The sequence below is a fragment of the Manacus vitellinus genome, unplaced genomic scaffold (assembly GCF_001715985.3).
Source record: "Manacus vitellinus isolate BGI_N305 unplaced genomic scaffold, ASM171598v3 scaffold_28_pilon, whole genome shotgun sequence".
NCBI lineage: Eukaryota > Metazoa > Chordata > Aves > Passeriformes > Pipridae > Manacus > Manacus vitellinus.
Window position 1 is genome coordinate 4,889,615 of NW_021940122.1, and position 14,862 is coordinate 4,904,476.

Here is a 14,862-nt window from a genome sequence, read left to right on the forward strand (position 1 = left end):
CCAAACAGAAGTGCTGAAAGCAGGACTAGAAATTCTAAGGTAGAGAGATAAAAGTCCAAAATTTTTTTCTCCTTGGAAGTGGCAAGAAAATAAGGTTTATCTATTTTAAATCTTTCAGAGCCTAGATGGACACGAGTGCTCTATCCACTGGAGGTGTGGAATCTCCAGCTTTGGATGACACAAAGTTTCACATTCCTAGCATCTTAGTGCTGTGACACCTGACCGTAAAGCTGTGACTTCATGTTTAGAAAGGTCACTGCTGCTTCAGACTTAAATCAGGTCCATACCTCAAAAGGGATAACTTGGCAAAAAATGCAAGTGAAAGAATGGAAAAATATCTGTTACTGAGATTCGGTGGATAAATAAAATGGGGGGGAAAAGAAAGCTTTGAAATTGTTGAGGGGAGGTTTGATTAAATGGAGGAAGATGATTTAGTGAGAAAAAGGTATCCAGTCAGAGCATATGATGAATAAATCAATTCATGAAAATAAAATTTACCACATGGATTCCACCTCTGTCTACTCAGTAAGCAAAAAACAGTCTAGTGCAAGGTACATGTATGTAAATTCCTAGCTATATGATTTAAAGAAACAAAAAACTTATGAATACAATACTTATATATCTGTATGTACAGAACAGTCAGTGTGAGTTTTAAGAAAAGAACACAGAAGTGTATAGACATAAAAAACCCTGCAGAAAATAGGACCAAGAGTAGGGCAAGTCTTTTAGAAAATATCTTAATGGCTTTATAAAAAGCCTTCATCCAAAGTTTGAGGGGCTTTTGCAATCTTACATTTTTCTATTGCAAAATACACCTGCTTTCTTCTCTTTTTTTCCCCTAAACTAAATATTTCTTCCATCTAATGACTCTCTTTATTAGACAGCATCTAATTTGCATACATTTACATACAATTTAACTGCTAGCTTGTGAGAACAAAGAAATGGCTCTGTATTGCACTGAAGGACAATACTCAGAAAAGGAAGGTATAAAAACCAGCTAGCTCGGTGGCTGTATATTCTCTTTGTTTCAGAAATACTAGGAGTTTTAAACACACTACTTAAAGGGTGAAAAAGATTATTTCATCAAACAATGAAAAAAGATACAGTGCAGCTTCCTTTTAACGCATTCTCTCTCTGGCCTGGTTAATGGGATTTAAGGGTCCAATATTTCTTTGCTTTCTTCTGTTTCCTTTATTAGAACTGATGGATTTAATTCTGTCACATATTTTACTTCATATTTTATTCCTATAACAATCTATGCTGAAGTTCAGCTCCTATGCTAATTCAATGCTATCTTCCTTTCCTTGCAGTCAGCCTGGAATACAACTGAACGATCTCTGATGGGCATGAAGTACGCTGCCCTCAATGCCCAGTGCTAATGGATTTTAGAGAGAGTCTGCCAGAGTTTTACCTTGTGGCAACAAGTCTAGAGATAATGAAAACTTACCATGTAGCTGACTGGGAATCAACAGGAAGGGAAGCAGGGCTGAGCTCTACTTGTGAGAACAGGGAGGGACTGTGGTCAGAGTAAATGCAGGATGTAAAGGATGCGTCAAGCCCTCCAGTTCCCTGAGGAGAGGGGGGGGAAAAAGAGGATAAAATTATCTTTAAGATCTTGCACGAAGGAAAAACCTTTAATAACAGTTGCCAGGAACTCCAATACAGGCCCTACCAAAAAGCATGATACAATCAGCAAAGGGTTTTTCTCCAAAGGCTTTGCAGTTGAAGCACCAATTGCTCAGGACATCTACAAATCTAATCCATGTAGACTTGACATAATATTGCAGGAAAAAAAAGCATTTCAGGTTGCATGCTGCAAATCCCCACGTCCCCTCAAATGTGCAAAACCCAAGGATACAGACTAATCTGCCATTTGTCACTGCCTGCACAGCAGAGCCAGTAGCTTCACTTCTGAACTCTCCCCTTCCCAACATCAAACTCAATGACCTGTCTGCAGTGGGGCTGGGAAAGTAAAGTATCAGCATTCAGTGGCACACGGATGGGTTAAAGAAAACCCAATCACTCTGGCAGCATGTTCTGAGAGCCTGTCCTACAGAAACACATCAAGTGAAAACTTTTCTCGTGTAAGCAGACCTATTGCAATGGAATGGAATAGGGCTACTCATGGTAAAAAGCATTAGGCCAAGTCAGTGTGCATACAAAGTAGGTGCAAAATTCAGGACCCAGCAGTCATCTGCTCTGCTCAGTTTGCCCCAGCCAGCCATGTGGTATGCAGCACATTGGCTTTATGTGATCAGCAGAAGGCCAAGTGTTAATTCAACAGGCAAACTCACACCAGCATGTGTGGCACAGCAACATTGTGACTGATGATAAAGGATCCACATCACAAGCTGTATACACAAGAAACTTGGGTTGATACTGCCCTGATGTGACTCACTGGCACTTAAAACACATTAAATTAAAATTTTCATCTGAAAATAATCAATAAAGTTGGCTGAAATGTTAATGAGGCTTTACTCTTTTTCAAAGGGGAAAATTCCCTACTGCTTACAAAATTTTTTTTTCCCTGCCTTATCTGCTTCTAATGACATATAGCAAACAAACCTCATAAAAGAAATTAATCAAGCCTTCACATTATTTTCCCTTTTCAAGGGTGGAGAGGTTGAGGTGTGTGATCTTCAGCGTTTCTGATCTATACCAAAATGCATGTCTTAAAAAACTAAAGAGGAAGGAAATTCCAAAGCCACAGTTCCTCTGATTATCATATCCTATGCTCACAGATATATCTTGCTGAAACCACTAAGTTATTCTTTCCAGAACGTTAGTGCAGCACAACTGCACTAAGATGTAAGCTGATTTTAATTGCCGCTGCCAAAATTCCACCCCTCTCTCACCTCCTTTCTCTCCTTGCCAGATGCCCCCAAGTCTATCCTTGATCTAGGACTGGATAAATGTCTGGTTCAGGGAGCTTTCAGATGAAGGAAAGTTTCTTTCCTATGTGTTTTCAGCCACATCAAGCCCCTGCTTCAGCTCAGCACCCAGGCAGGAAGCTCGGAGGTTACAGCTAAGGAGGTAGTAGAAGTGTTCAAGTGGAGGAACAGCAACAGAGCAGCATCAACATTGATCAGTTTAAGCTGCTGTGGGCCTACATCTTGTGATGTCTAGGGTTGCTTTGGTATGACATAGAAGAAAGGTTCTTATCGCACAGCTGGAAGCCAAATCAATCAAAGTTTTATAGGTAAAAAAAGCCCCCACTCCACATACTAACTTAAAATAAACTGGCGGGCTATACAGATCATACAGAACAGAAGCAGTCTGCTTCTGATGAAAAATAGCTTGAGATAATGGTGCAGTGCTACAATCTGCACCGGGCATTTTCCAAGTGGCAGGTTGAATTAGCCTCAAGTGACATGCACTACAGTAACACTTCCCTGAGGCAATAAGGGAAGGTCCCGCATTCAATAGGAAAGAACTGAACTTTCTTGCCAAAGGGAAATGATAAATCATGTGGTTAAGAACCACTGTTACCAGAGCATCAGGAAGTTCCTGAACAGTCTTTCAAGGACTTCAGAAAATACTTCTGGAAATAAAGAGCAGGAAATTTCTTTTACATCTCTAGAGTTACCATACTGTGCATGTCTTTTGCTACTTTCCAGAGCACAAGCATCAATTCCGTCCTGATTAGAAAGTAAGCTTTACCACCATCAGTATTTTTAAAGTCACTCTGCACAAACAGTTGCGCAGGAGGCTGTGGGATGTGTATCTGGATTTCAGCTGAATACAGAAGACACTTCAGTTCAAGTCTCTTCCTTTAGCTTCTGTGCTCCAGGAATAAGAAAAATTCGAACATTTTAAACCCTACAAGAGAGATCCTTTGGCATAAAGGAATCATCCAACACCACTATCAATAGTTCAGGAGAAGTTGCTAAGAGCTTCACTAGCCAGTTAGCACCCACAGGGGATTTACCATCTTTGGAAATTACAGTAACTGAGAAAACAAAAAGAATCAGTGCAGACATCTGATCTTCATCCATCTTCATTAGCTCAACAACCAATACCTGCCTTTTCAGTACTGCAGTTAGAATTTGTATTGCCAAGTTACAACTAGGCCTCCAGGGCAGGACTCCAGACCAGGCATAAGAACTGGTGACTTTTTCTGTTCAACAATAACAAACTGTGCTTTCACCTGTAGCACTACATACCAGCATATGTGAGTCTGAAGCAATAGCATCTACACAATACTTGTTTTCATTCCAGTCTTCTACACACTCTCAAGACGGCTGCAGTTATTCTATCAGTCACGAGCAGCTCCACAGGTTGTTACACAAACTTAAACATGTTCAAGTTACATGATGCCTATACAATAAGCTTGGCTGGTTTCCCCAAAAGGAGACTCCCATTTTCTTTCAACTGCCTTTAAGAAACAGCAGTTACCAGTACAACGCACTTGTGCATTAAATTATTCTTGCTGTGGCTTCTCACTGAATACACGTCTACATAAAATAACTGTTCATTGGAAAACATGCATACTTAAGTATCTACATGCTAAAATACATATATACAGACATGTAAAGTATTCTGGCAAATATCTGTTTGATTGAATTAATTTTACTCTTTCTACAATACAGCAGATGCCCACATCAATTCTGACTGTCTTTAAAATAATGACAGGAATCTAAAAAATTTAAATTATGCCAGTATTTGAATACTTTCTATTCAAGTGCTCTTCATCACCTTAAAAGTGTATTACCACAACACCAGCCTCAAATTTTATCTTCTCTTTAACAATTCTTCTTGGAGCTTAAAGTAGGTTAAGCAAATTGTTCATCAGATTTTTCCCTTTCCTTTCTTTTGTTGTTATATACTCCATTGAAGCTGAGAGATGAAAATGTAAAAGTTGGTTTAAGCAGAAGAATAATTCAGTGGAAAGGCACTCCTATTGCACCTAATTAAATCCTGGCATTTATCAAGTTCCACTTTTTGTACATAGCAGTGGGATTATCCAAAGGAACAAGCGTGTGATTCTCTTTCCACTCAAATCATGGCAAAGAATTCCAAGTTGAATATATCAGCAGCACATTGAGACCAGCTTCAAGCACTTTTGAAAATTCTCCCCCTTTCCAACCTTCCCAGAAAGTGGGCATAAATAAATAAACCTCCACCACCTTGTGTCGTGGAAGCAACATCCAGAAGCTGCAGTTTGTGTAGTTCTGTCAAGTTAAAGATGATGAGAATTCCCTTTTAAATACAAACAATATTTCTGAAGTTAGTAAATTCTTGCAAACATTCACTTTGATTTGATAAGTTATATTTAATACAATTTGTCTCAGCAGCATTTTAAACCATGACAGCTAAAGCATGAGTGGGTCATTTTTACATATGAACGTGAAATCTCTGCAGTTGTGTACACAGCCTAGATTATGCATGCAGGTCCACACTCCCTGAGATAACAAAATTACCCGGCTTGCACTCCAAGCCAGTCAGAAACTGTGTAGTAGCAGACAGCAAAGTCAAGCCCGAGCCAATCAGTCCTGCTAAGCAGCTGCTATCTCTGTTGCTTATTAGTTCACCAGTATAGTAGCCACAACCAAAGGCTTCAGATGGGCTTACAGTATGCACAGAACGAAACTGTCCCTGCTCTCAAAATACCACAGAAACGCAACTGTGAATGAATACTATCAAAGGGTGGAGGTAGGAGAGAAATCTATTTAAACTTTTCTCAAAACATTATTTTTTCAACACTGAAGAGAAAATCCTTACTCTTGAATCCTGTATAATAACAGAACCATGCTGTTTGCTGGCAGAATGCTAAGTTTCATTTTCAGCAGAAAAAAAATTGTATAATAATTTTTTCTGATTTAGATGGGGTTTAGGTCAACCTTACCTACATACAAATGAATGTTTTGTTCAAATTACAGGGTAATTTTAATTAGGACACCCTGTTAGACATCCTGTTGTTCTATTTAATGGACTTTCTCAATTATGAGAAGAAACACCTCCCCACCCGCCTGCGACTTGAAGTAAAAATTATGCTGAATAAATATACAAAGACAAAAATTATTATTCGACATCAGACCTTTTTATTTCTGTTAATCTTTATTTGGCAACTGCTGTATCAAAAGGGCAGAGTTCAGAATCCCACACCTATTAAACACCTGTTTAAAAACCACTTGAATCACTGGAACCAGCCAAATATGTCCCAATTAAGCAGAAATGTTGGCACTGCAGTCCCCGGTAAGGAACACCCATTGCCATTTGCTCTCATTAGGTTAAACGGGTTTCTTGGGACATAACTGAATTCCTGATTATGTGCACTGTAAATGGATGGAGAACACCAGAACAATAAAATTTAATTCAGTGTAGCCTTCTGTCCAGTTGTCAAGCACGGAATTTTGGGAAAAGGGAAAAACTGAACCTTTGGGGAGTGGACAAGAGTTATGTGTACCACATGAGACAACTCATGCTTCTTTCAAGAAATTGCCTGGTTGATATAACAGAAAGAACTGGGCTGAGATTTCTTCTTGAAAACACTTCAAGATTTAGAGTTGATTACATTTTTCTCAGCACCTCCTCCTCTGTACTTTGTATTAGTTTGATTCCTTTACATAGTTTTGTTAGTTATAATACAGTATCTTTTTGTATTCACTTTAGTGTTAAATTGTTCACCAGTTTCTTCATTTTGTACGTTTATGATCCAGTGCTGGAATGCAAAGTCCAGACAATAAAAGCTTTGTTCACAGATCAGACACAGTACTGCAAGTTTTCCAAATATTTTTATCAACTTATTCAAAAGCTCTTCTGCATGGCAAACAGAAGAATCTTGTCTATCATTCATTTAACCTCTTGACCCCTGTCAAGGATGCGGACATGCTTGCCAATAAGTAACAAGTCAAGTGGTCTTTTTCCAAATACTCAACAATACATTACAGGGTGGTGCCACTAGAAAGCCACTAGACAGAATCAGAGCAGAGTGGTAGTGATTAAAAAGTATATTTGAGATGGTTCTAATATCCATGCTCAATCCCCTATAATCCCACTTCATTATCAATTTATTAACTTCCTTTGTTGTCCTTTCTGTCACCCTTCTGTGCTAGTCACTAATACATCTTAGTTTGGAAAGTGCTCTACTCCATGTGCACAAAAAGCTAGCATACTTCACATAAAATTGATCAGTTAACTGTATACAAGTAAGAGATACAGAGTCTCCAAACTGATATCTTCAAATCGAACGTATAAAAAGGATGGTTCAGCACTATAAACACTGCTTAATTCACAACTCAGAGTCAGGATGTTAGCAAAATGAAAAGAACAGCTATATATTTTTCTCTTCACTTATGCCAGATAGACTTCTTAAGAACATAAATCCTCTTGGTTTTCTACTACCTTTTGTACTTAGTGTAGATTCACAATTATTTAATGCCTATATTTCTAAAGTAAATTTTAGTTCATGAAAAAAAGCCTTTTAGAAACAAAATATGTCAGCTAGCAGTTGCTGCTGACCTGATACTATATTTATTTTCAAAACAACCATAAGAGTGGCAGATGCTTTCTTGTTCTGGTTGGCTACAAATGGCACCAAGAAATCCTAATATAGACACCTGCATTCTTACTCTTTGCTTGTTTCCTCCCCACACACACACTCAAGTATTTTTGCATACAAACAACACTTTCTGATTTGCTATTGCTATTTATTTAGATATTCATGGGTGCTATATTCATTGTGGTTTTAAGAACAGTTTCCCTTCCATAATCCTACTGATCTCAAGGATGCTCAGTACTCAAAACATGTGAAAAAGATAAAATATTCCATATTTACTCTCCATTATTTAAATCACAGATTTAAGCGTTGCTGCTGATAGTGAAAATGCTTTAAAATCATATACCATACGAGGTTTGTGAGAGCCACAAACCTCAGCCAATTTTAATTTAAGCCCTAGTAACCTCCCCTCTTACAACTGGTTGCTGGCATTTTGTTCATTAGATGATATCTGTAGCTGCAGCACTTCCAGACTACAAAGAGTTGCAAAAGCTATCATTACAAATGGATGTTTTTATTGGTAGACATTTTGAGACTAACCAAAAAGGAGCAGGAAAGCAGGAGCCTGAGTGGAAAGAAAACAAAATAAGCCCACAAACAAACAAAACACTACAAATCACAACAGGACAAGAGAAAAATCAAGCAATGACATCACCTCGCTGGATTAGTAAAAACAATTCTGCCTTGATTGGAATTTCACTTTTTTTTTCCTTTGTAGTTCCATTAAACAACTATTAAAATGTTTAGCTGCATCACTTTCACAGATACAAGTAATACAAGGTAGTTTATCAGGGTATCTAAGTATATTTAACGTAACTTAAAGATAAAACCAGTAGTATTCTGTACTGTAAAAACAAAGAAATAAAGGGAAGCATCTCCTTTGTACTGAAAAAAAAGTCAAAACCAATTAACTCTGTAAGTTTCAACTGACATTTTCCTTCCACTGAATCAAAAGTATATTTTGAACTCTAGAGAAGTTGCCTTCAGTAACACCCTTCAAATGCCTGAGCTCAACAAAATGCAGAGAGCTACGAATTAGCACGTGAGTTGGAGAAGCAATGGAATATTCAGTGGTAGGGGAGACTTTTCCTACATCCCAAATATCTACAGACAAATATTTTATATGCGATATAAATGCAGGATACAGGTTTAAAGGAGGGAAAGAAAAACAGCTTCAGAATCACCTGGAACACTTTGTGGAACTGACTTTTAATTGCCTACAACAGCAATTTTTAAAGCTCTTGCAGGAGGCAATTAAATCCCCATACTTCAGCTGAGGACAAGACCCTCTCGACCCTAGAAATACGTGGTAATACCCAACAAATGAGGGGAGAGAGAAAAAAAAAATAAAGAGAGAGAGAAGCCAACCCAAATACTTAAAGCCAAAAGAAAAAGTTAATCATAATTACTCTCATGTCAGTAAATACCCTCTTCCTCACTATCAGGACTCCACAGTGGAGTGTGTCTTTCAAGACAAAGTCAAAAACTGTGGTCCATAAAATAAAAACTGAGATAAGCAAAAGAAAAGAGCAAGAAGTGAGGTGTGGGGCTAACACTAAAGACGAAGATGGCTGGAATTAAGAATCCAGATCCATCCTTTATCTCTGGAGCAGGGAGGGATAAAATAAAATGGAGGCACATAAACTTTATTCATAAAGTAAGGTGAAGTCAGTGGAGGAATATATTAAAAAAATTAATGTTGCAATATGCCATCTTGTAATATTACATGGAAAACCACACCACTGTGTGTTGTTAATGTATTTGGCCAAGTGCACTACTGTATTTAATTTGAACTTTGATTACAATAAATCACACAATAGAGAAAGGCAACCAAGTGACTCACAGTCCATTCTGAAATCTTACCATATTAAAACTTTGACTGCAGTAGGAACACAGTAACCAAAATCTATGCACGCTACATCAGAGGAAGGGAGCAGAAGTATTGAACAGAACATCCCAGGACTCTGTGGTCATTTGTTAGACATGAACAGTAACTTGCCAGGCCAGCAGCTGGACTGTTAGAGCAGTAGATAAATTTGGTGCTCCCTGTATCAGATACAGCAAACCACGGGCTGCCCAATTTTCTAAGGAGGGCACAGACGCTCTGCACACCTGAGCACTATTAACTCTTGCTGCTTATGAAGAAGAGAGTCAGTATTGGCAGAGCACTGGCTTGAAGCAGGGGGGAGGCAGTTGGAGGGGAAGCATAAACCTGTTTCTGCTCACTACCAACAACGTTATTACAGGCACCAGTAATGAGGTGGCTAGGCTAGAAGGGGAAAAGGAGCTGGAGTGCTTTATCAGCTCCAAGACCAATGCTGGTTTTGGCACTATTTTCACTCTAGTGAGTTACAAACAACAAAAAAAACCCAACCAAGCAGGTGCTAGCAATCTGAGAGACCACATGCCAGCTACAGCTGCTTCAAACTGATTCAATTACATCTGCCTGAATAGTCCCAGGACATTGAATCCACTAAAGGGAACCACAGGTCGAACAGAGACCCAGTACTTCGGGATCTTAATGCTCCGTTAAATTAAAGTGGAAGCCCTCCCAACTGAAATGGGAGGAGGATATTCAGATATGGTCTGAAGCATATGATCACACTCAGCCTAGGATAAGATGGAAGACAACATATGCATGACACTGGGATACACAGTAAAAGCCCATTGGAAATAACACCTCAAAATTTTCTTGAAGCAGTCCAACAGCACTGCCTTGTTTCCCAAAACACTGGGTGCAGTACATTTGCTTGAACATGCTCTTGGGATTGGGACTTCACTCCAAGCCTTGTTTGTACAAAAAGGGGCCAAGCAGCTGGGAAATTCTGGAGTGTAGTGTGTCCTCATTAGCTTCCATCTGCCATCAGAACTCAGCTCATGGCAAGTTTGGCTAAGTCCTGGTGTTCTCAGGTCCAAATCTGGGTCAGTTTTAATTACACTATACAGAATTCAGTGTGCAGTTTTTAAATCCTTATTATACAGCGCAGAAGAACGGGCAGCTCTCCAACTAATCAATTTTTTAAAAGTACATATATAAAAATTTTAAACCAGGCTAGACAGACAGTGGGTGGAAGAGAAAAAAAAATGTATAAGCGAGTACAGGGGTTAGTTAAGAGAACTGTTAGCAAAAGTGGGTCACCAGCAAGTTCTGCTTTAAAACTTCAAAGGAAGGGGAAAAAGGAAAAAACTCTTCATTTTTTAAGACACTGAAACTGATGTGCAAGATGTATACAATTCATACTGCCTTTAGAATCAGCATGGGTTACACACAATAATACTGCAGCCAGATTTGTCTGAAGGGAAAGATAGTCTTATGGCTACAGAACCCTACCAGGCACTGGCTGACCTATTCCTACACCTTTTAACTGTGTTATTGCCAGGCTTGGGAAAGTCATTTTCCCAAAATGAAAAGCCTTTAGCTCACAAGTATAGAAAAGGTGTGGTGATTAGAAGTACAGTTCACTGGGATTTTCAAAGGTGATAGGAAACTGCAGGAAGTTAGTCTAAATCCTTAACCAATTAATGTCTTTTGGACTACTGCAACTGCTATTTATTTCCTCTTTTTCTATGCCATCAAATAGCCATCAGCCAGGTCAGGACTTGCAAAGAGTTTTGCATGCCAGGTTGCTGGCAAACAAAATGATAGGAGGCACAGAGAGTGGCATGTTTTTCACTGAACAGACACTTGGGATAGGACAGCACGCCAAATCTTATCTATGAAAATTGGGCTAAAATCTACTCTCAAAGTCAACAACCAGAATCTGCCCTGTTTAGAATCTTTGTCAGATGCAAGGGAGCAACTGGAAGTCTTCAGTGACAGCTACTAACATAAAGGTAGCTCAGAAACGAAGACGGATGATCAAGGAGCAGAGTAAATAGCAAGGAAATGATAGATGCTTGTTAGACAAGCATAATATTCTGCCATCTCCTACACAAAAACTACACCACCTTCTGCACTGTTTCCAAGTTTGCTTTAACCATTTCCATGAACAACACCTGTTAAAACAAGATTTCCCTTCATGCACCTTGTTAGTATTATCATAGCTTTCATTTCAGAACTATAACACAGCAGAAACACGACACAATCCTGCACACTCCCTTGTACTTCTTCACTTAGTGGCTAATCAATATACCTCCAGCTTCTAGATTAATCCAGTACATTCTGACGAAGGATGAAACACTCTACTCTTTCAGGATCAACAAAAGCTACAGGGCTGGAGCAACCAGTGAACTCTTTTTATTTGAAAGGAAGCTTTTTCTTTAAGGTAAGGCCCCTCTCCCAGACACCACCCTTCATATATGAAAATCCACACATTCAACATATTACACAGCAATCCAAGCAGAAATTAAAAACAAAACAAAACTTACTACAAAAGCATTACAGTCGTAGGTACCACCAGCTTCTCCATTACAGTACTAGTTCTCAAAAAGAGGAGGGCTTTTTGCCCATACCACCTGACTGGTCTCAAGCTCTATCCCCACCTGGGTCCACTTGTATTAATTAGGACAATTAGCCTCACTGTCTCCAAATAATTGTCAATTTAGTTGAGCTTGGATAAAAAAAAAAAAGGCAAGCTGAGGCCACAAGCAGACTGGGCAAGGTAATCTCCAATGACTGAGGAAGAAAATTACCGTGTGCCAATCTGTTTTCTGAGGGTCTAGTTTCTTAGCATAACTTTTTGATATGAAGTTTCAATGTAGATCAGTAACAGAACAAAAAGGTGCAGAAGAACAATAACACAGCAAACACTAGTAAATTTAGCTCAGATATTATCATTGTAATGGAAAGATTACATTCTTGTAACAGAAATTTCAGTGCTCAGATGCTGACTATTCTCTCTTTTAAAGCACTGTTACTGCTGTTAGGCATGTTTGACGGACTATTTGAACACATGACCCACTAGTGACTAGGAAGAACAGCCAAGCTGCAAATTATACACAAAGAAGAGTGGAGTAACAATGCTATCTAGTGCTGCATGTCCTCTGAAACAAGGAAGCTCAATGATGAAACAGGGTGGCTACTTGGGAAGCCCAGGAAGAGAGGACTCTGCAGTTTGGAAGGAAAGTTCAGCTTCAAATTAATTTTTTTGTTTTATGTCATCTACTGATGCAGCTTTATAAAATTATTTTATTTACCTCTTACTTTGGCATTTCTTGCTTTTCCTCTTCCTTCATTTGACATGTATTATAACAAACCAAGCCAAAAGGTAAAAGCCAAAGATGCCTAGCCTTGTATCCAAGTGCTAAGGTGGACTTTCACTAGGCTTTGAGTAAACTTAAGGATCACAAATATAACAACAGGTGTCACTCACTACCTGCTGCAATAGGGGAACTATAGAGTAGAAGAAACACTATCCTCTGAAGTGTCTTTACATATCACTGTGTAGCCATGTGGAAGATGCAGTGTTGAAAATGAGCTTTCTTCCCCTCCCCCTACCAAAAAAACCCAAAAAATCAAAACCAAAAAAACAAGATGAGAGACGAAACGGTGAAAGGAGAGGTTCTGTTCCTGCTCATGACCCTAGAAATAGACTTTTTTTCTTTCCTCTCCTCCATCTAAAATGGTGTTTGGATGTGACCCAAGTTCAAGTCACTATAACTCTTCAGGTTCTTCAGCTGATAATGCAGCCACTTCAGAGCTGTCTGCTGTCTACTGCCACCACAGACATTGACTTGCTAAGGGTGTATCTGCTAGCCCCAAATTCTGACCAGGGAGCCTATGGAAAAGGAGATTGACTGGTGTTTCCACGCTGTTCTTGCATAACAAGGCTCCCAGAGAAGCACATCTTCCTTTTCCAACTCTCTTCATGGGGAAACAGTGAAAGATGTGTCATGGCATATGAATGCAGATATAATCTATAGCAACAAACAAAGTATGCCATTCTGAGATAGGGGACTGTCAACACCTGGGGATGTTACAAGCATAGGAGTAATTTACAGAATGAATTAAAACATGGTGGTCCCAAGTTAGAGAAAATCTTGTCAGACATACCTCCACTAAAATTTCATGCTACTGTATTAATCTTACTGTACCTATACATAGCTCACATAATCCTCTTAGTAGGATCTGTCCTCACCACAAAATCAGCTGGAATATCTGAGAGTATAGTATGACTTATAAACAGAATAAGTCTCCCAATTTTATTGTGCTTGGCTGTGAGAGTTTAAGTCATATCCTTAACATCTGAATGTCATTTTTCTATTGCACTTTATTTGTGAGTGGGTGTTTTTGGTGCTGTACAGTTTACGTAAAATGAATCAGAACATAAGAAAATGCAACACCTATTATCATGTGTTTCATAAACATCCAGCCCCTGACTTGTGTGTGCCGTGCAGCAGAGTTGTTATTACCAGCTAACAACATGTTCTAAACTAAGTCCTACAGATTTCATTTTTTTTTTAAATTTTAAAAGCAGTGGATCCATATTAAGAGGAATTTGAAAAATTACCTGCAGAGGAGGAAACCTGCAATTCTTTTACTGCAGTGATGAGGTGGTATCAAGAACAGTGCTAACTAAGGCCAACCAAATGGATCAGAAATACTTTCCTAAAGAATAACACTCTTGTATATTGTCCTTGAATAAAAACTGTGAGACCACACTAAAGTGATGTCAGTTTGCAAGTTTTATGGTCCAGTTTCCAGTCTACATGACAGAAGACAGCAAAAAAAGCACACAGACCTACATACATATCTCAGTTTATTCCTTTCTATGATTTGATAGCCAAATTTAGATCAGATGGTGAATTCAGAAGATCCTCTACAGCAAGAGAGTATAATCCAAGCTTGAGACAGAAAATGAAATTACAACAGAAAAACACAGGAACAACCATGAAAAGAAATTTTACAACATAACTGCTTTTGTATAGCAATATGAGATAAACACCAATTATCACCATTTTCTAGATGAGGAAACAGAAAGCTCTGATCACAAAATAAATCATGGGACTCATGCTGAATATACATGATTATGGCATACTCTGGTTTCTCTTAATTTTTTTTACATTTACCCTCAGTGCCTGACAACTAGTGGTTTCTATATTCAGCTAAAGAAGTCAACAACAGTAGATAAGCACTGAAGCATGTATTTGGAGCATGGTTCAACTGAAAACATACCATGTCCAGATCACATCCCTTGTAGACCAGACAGACAGGCTCAACAGCATGACCCTGACACTAGCCACAGCAGTTACTTACTGAATCTATGGGCAGGGCAACTGAGAAGTCTTGTTGCCCTGCACTAAATCTTTTCAGTTGCTGGCAAAGCACTGTCCAGGAATTTTCTGAGCAAGTGGTTATGTATGTTATACATATATATATATAAACATACATACACACATACATTCATATATACATATAAATATAT

General features: G+C 38.7%; 1 protein-coding gene across 5 annotated transcripts in view; it reads right to left on the reverse strand.

Moving 5' to 3' along the window:
• The window catches only part of ZBTB20 (zinc finger and BTB domain containing 20), a 449,521-nt gene that overhangs the window by 353,986 nt on the left and 80,673 nt on the right, over positions 1–14,862 (reverse strand). For 4 of the 5 annotated variants that reach the window (XM_018074633.2, XM_018074632.2, XM_018074631.2 and 1 more), the window contains one exon: positions 1,448–1,569. The exons of the other annotated variant lie outside the window; for it this stretch is intronic. The gene's annotated coding sequence lies outside the window, so the exon portion shown is untranslated. The remainder of the gene's footprint in view (positions 1–1,447; positions 1,570–14,862) is intronic. 5 annotated transcript variants of the gene reach the window in all.